We start from the raw sequence: 5,171 nt of genomic DNA, 5'->3' as shown, positions 1-5,171 counted from the left end.
AAATGCCTACATGCACGTTGCTAGTGCATGTCAATGCCTGAAGCCAAACTCGAACAATCAGCACATGCAAATAAAAACTTGACTCGCGCGCAATATGTCAACCCATGCCCAACAAATTCAACTAAGCGAAAAACAATAACCCGTGCACATGTTTTCTGTTTTGTTCTTATGTGTCACATGTCACTCGATCATGGCTATTTTATTGCAAAAACGAAACAGAAAACATGTGCATGCCAGTGCTCTGCATATAAATTTAAGAACACCAACCAGCAAGTATTCTACATCAACTAAATTAGTAAAAATCTAAACACACCAGCTCTGCATTTAACAACATAAGACCAACCAGTGCTCTGCATTTAACAATATTAGAGCATATCTAAGCACACCAGCCAGTGCTCCGCATTTACCAATATAAGTACAAATCTAAGCACACCAGAGCATTTAACAATATTAGTACAAACCTAAGCACACCAGCCAGTGCTCTGCATTTAACAATATAAGTACAAATCTAAGCACATCAGCCAATGCTTTGCATAATAAGTGAATACTTGTGGATCTAAAACCTCGCAATTTGACCTACTTGAGTGATATTTCTGCACAAATGTAAAAATAAATAAACTAATTTAGTTATTGACTATGGAAATTAAACCTCCAAAATCACATACGACAAACAAAAAACATAATTTTTGTGATGTTCACCCTCCAAAATCACATACGACAAACGAAAAACATAATTTTTGTGATGTTCACAATCCTACTTTCAGTCTAATATTGAACTTTTGACATCATCTCTCCAATCAAAGCAAACAAACTTGGATCATTTCATGTACTCATGAGGATTCCATGATTTACAATGTGACAGAAATGCACTCACTAACAGGTCCACTAAGGCAGCTCTTAATCCTAAAAAATCCAATACTTGTCTAGCTATCTGTTACCCAAGTGGAAAAATCAGTTCATCTATCATCTGACTATACCTATGACAAACTCCAATATCTTCAATCAATTGCTTTGCTACGTAAGCAAAAGACCTCAATGCTAAAGTATACTAATAATCTACCCATGACTACGATAAAATCGAACGATTTCGATCGAAAGTTATGCCAATAGATACGAATTAGATTGAATTTCACCATAGGCAAAATAAAGACTTACTCTTTTTTGTACATTCATCGTCGAAATCAAAGGAGGGAAAAAACGAACGGAGATCTGACCTCGTTGCTGAAGTAAGCCTTGCAAGCTCGGAAGGACTTGGCCGGAATGAAATTGGCAGTGGCCCGTAGATTTATAGCTCTTCTTTTCCCAAAGGAAAGAATTCAGACCCTTGTTTTCTTCAATCGTCATCACTCACTCCTAATTCAAGTCTTTAAAACTTATTTGGTCTCTCAGCCCCTCGACTCTGCATCATCTGACTCTGCATCATCCGCATCAGAATCACTTCCCGAAGAGCTCCCAGATTCAGAATCTGCACACAATCCCTCATGATCACATAACCACTCCACAAAAAATTTCACCAACTATTTCCACAGAGGAAGAAAATAAGGAATTTAGATGTTACCACTTGATGAGGATGAATCGCTGCTTGAGCCGCTGGAGCTGCTTGAATTGCCGATTGCATGACCTTTATTATCATGACCACCGCCACCGGCCGTGGCACCACCATCCTTCATTCCTTCTCGATCTCCACCGGTGATAAGTGGGTCATTGGCATCTCATCGCCAATACCTTCCTCCCAGCATCAGTTTTTTCACTCACATAAACCTCCTATTAACAACATAACAATTATTAGCAAAACTTTCTGTGCCAACCACTAATCACAAATCAAAGCAAAACCTATGTTTTTAACCACATTGTGATTCTTCAAAATCCATATATAAAATGCGCATTACAATGTAGTCAACAATTCGAGTGTTTTTAGCATATTGCCTATGCTTTAAAATACTTAAAAAATATACTTCATGAGCAATACAGACAACCATGTGGTTTGAGAGTTCAATGCACAATGTCACAATGAGAAAGCAGTGGCATTTTACTTCATCACCTTTGAGTTAACAGTTAAATGCATATGAGATAATAACCAAAATAAGATTACCATGGCTTCCAGTTTCCGGAACATGGAGTAAAAGACTTGGCAATAAAGCACACAATACAAAAAAGGCTTCAAGTAACCAAACAATCGGTACAGAAGGACTAAAAAACTGCTACATAACTGATGATACTTAAATCTATGATTAGGATCTACTTGCAGTCACTAATCATTGCATTTGGATACAAAACATCTGAACAAATTAAAAACATCAAAGTAAGCATCAATACCTTGAAGCCACATGAGAACTGCTAGTGTTCTTAATCTTAACATCACTTCTCATCTGCTTCCCTGGCTCATCTACAAATTACAACAAAACCAAATCAATCAGTTAATTCTTAAAAAAACTCGTAAACTAAGAAAAAACAGTTCCAAGCTAAAAACGAAGCCACACAGGGAAAGTATAAATTCCCATTTAGACTAAGAACATCAGTATGTATTTATTAAGGAATCCTTTGAGACATTTCATCAAACAGGCAGTGAGCTATCAATACACTCCAAATCAGAAAGTAATGCAGTTTGAGAGAGAGAGAAAGACAGAGAGAGAGGTAGAACCTGTAGCACGCTGACGTCGGCGTTCTATGACTGAGGGGAACTTTAAGAAAACTGAAATCAGAAGAAACAATTTGGTTATCAATAAAAAGACTGCTACAGGTAACCAATAAATATAGTGTATTTGATTAAAGCTGGTGCATTTCTTATGGAAGCTTACATTTTGATTTCCGTAATACTACCAAGCTTCCACTTTGTGTACATAAAGTTCAAGAACAGGACTCGGAATATTTAACAACCTCTCCGATACCTAGTGTATTCAAAATCCCAACCTCTCCAATCCCTAGTGTATTCAAAACCCCAACCTCTCCAATCATTTTCAAACCCTTAAAGCCCACTTCATAAGTCTTTTAAATAACATCCACTGATGAGCAATACACAGACAAAACAAACCCTAAAACCCAAATGGAAGACAGAAAATAAAAAAACAAACCTTGATATGGAAAAGCTGCAGCTTTTCAGCTTTTCCAAATGGAAGACAGTACCATTACTACATCATGGTGAATAAATTGAACTGGTTGACACTTTACCATACCATATCTAAACTACTTTCGATTTTACCATAACTTCTAGTCAAATAACATCTAGAGTTTGCTCTCTTCTTCCAAAGCATAACATCTAGAGCAATGGGGAACTGGGGAACTAAAGAACAGACGCAAGGAAAGCAACAATTTTGAATCCAGGACTGATTTTAAAACACAAAACATATAAACAGAAAAAAATCATGTGCGATCAATCAGGGAATAATCACCGAGGATGTTCTGATAGCGAGTGGCTCTGATGGAGACCTCAATTTGCATAGGAGTTACCCTGACCTCCGCTAGCTCTCTCGTCAACACGTCGTTCAGCTCAGCGAAGAACACTCCATCAGCAATGCACTGTAAACAAAAAAGAAAAATAGTAGAACTGAACACTAAGCTAACTTATAAAGGCCTCTCATGTTGAAAACAGTAGAACTGAACACTAAGTTTCTGAAAATCAGCCTCTCTGAGCTAGCAGTAAAACTCAACACGGGCAGCTGTTAAAGCATTTGGTAGTAATAGTCAGGGATGAGCCCAGGAACTGTGAACTACAAACCTATTCATGACGCACAAAAAAGGATAGGCATCAGCCCTTGCTTGCAGCTTGAGTGTTCTATTCTTCAGTAAAATCCCGATCAAGCTATCATATTTGGTCTCAAAATAACTTTAAAAAATAAATTATATTTGGTCTTATTTTTAAGGATAAAGAAGCAGAGAAAAAAATAACCCCACATAGTCAAATCTATGCGCAAATGGAAAGCGATTATGAAAAACAAAATCCATCGATTCAAGTATTTTTTTCAACACTTGGTAGAAAAGTGGTTACCTTTGACCTCGGCTGTTCCCGCTACTTGGGCGAGCGTAATGTTCGATCGGCCACAGGTGGTGATTATCGGAAAGAGAAGAAATCCCTTGGAGAAAGAAAAACCTTACCTACGACAACATGAATCAAGTATTTAGTGAACAAACCCTAGACTCGTAGTTTTTTTTAGTGAAAGATGTGAAACCTTCGTGCGATACTGAGATTTCAAACCTTTTGAGGTGAAGAAGAACTACATACCATCGATTCAAAGCCTGAGAGCCTCGATCACGCCGGTCGACGGTTTTAGTGGTGTCCAATCGGGATCGACAGCAGGTCAAGATCAGTGACTGGTTAAAGAGAGGGAGAGAGAAAGAGAGAGGAAGAGCCAGAGAGGAGCGACTGAGATTCGATTCCCGAGGGCTTGCGGCGGTGCGGTGGGTGTGAGGGAGAGAGAGGGAGTCGACAGAGAGAGGGATCGAGAAGAGCGAGAGGGAGAGTCGAGAGGGTCTGATGGTGCGGCTGGGGTTTCCCGTGGGGAGACCACACTGATGATAACCCTTGGATTAAATAGGTATTTACCAAAATGCCTTTTTAGAATGAAGGGTAGAGATTTATGTAGGCATGAGGATAAATCTGGAGCGTTGGTTGTCTTTTGGATTCAAACTCAGCTCTGTTTTATTATATAGATATATATATGTGTGTGTGTGCGCGCGCTTTTGAGAGGCCGCTGTGTGGACCTATTCAATAAGAGAACACATAATGTTATTAGTTCCTCACTTTTTTTTGAGTTTTACAGAACAAAATCTCATGTACAATGTTATATATTCTCTATGCAAATTGAAATTTTTTTTTTATGTCAATACAAGCTCATATATATATATATATATACAGAAATCTTAAAATGAGCACCTTATATGCGGACCTCCCATTTCTTGCTTTTCCTAATCGAATTTTGATGATCCGAGCCGCTCAATGTGTTCAGAACGTGATTTTAAGGGTATCCGCGAGAAATCGGCAAAAAAAAAAGACCGGGAAGGGCTTGATTTGAGCAGTTGTTATTTGAACTGTTAGATAAAAAATAAACAAAAACTGCTCGGATGAAGCCCTTTCCGGTCTTTTTTTTTGCTGATTTCTTGCGAGTACCCTTAAAATCACATTCTGAACATATTGAGCTGCTCAGATCATCGAAATTGGATCAGAAAAGGAAGGT

General features: G+C 38.3%; 1 long non-coding RNA gene across 4 annotated transcripts; it reads right to left on the bottom strand.

The window, feature by feature from the left end:
* Nucleotides 1-733: 733 nt before the first annotated feature.
* On the bottom strand, nt 734-4,482 carry LOC131310830 (uncharacterized). 4 transcript variants are annotated; one of them, XR_009195316.1, is made up of 7 exons: nt 4,167-4,482; nt 3,986-4,092; nt 3,390-3,516; nt 2,642-2,692; nt 2,317-2,386; nt 1,559-1,764; nt 734-1,465 (listed from the first exon to the last, which is right to left on the bottom strand). It is a non-coding gene; the product is annotated as an uncharacterized LOC131310830 (long non-coding RNA). The 4 variants fall into 4 exon arrangements; XR_009195317.1 differs by having other exon boundaries at nt 4,193-4,482; XR_009195315.1 differs by lacking the exon at nt 4,167-4,482 and having other exon boundaries at nt 3,986-4,158.
* Between the last annotated feature and the right edge of the window lie 689 nt (nt 4,483-5,171).

This window comes from Rhododendron vialii, chromosome 12a, assembly GCF_030253575.1.
Source record: "Rhododendron vialii isolate Sample 1 chromosome 12a, ASM3025357v1".
NCBI classification, from domain to species: Eukaryota; Viridiplantae; Streptophyta; class Magnoliopsida; order Ericales; family Ericaceae; genus Rhododendron; species Rhododendron vialii.
Note: the sequence above shows the minus strand (reverse complement) of the source record. Positions and strands in the feature narration are given on the sequence as shown.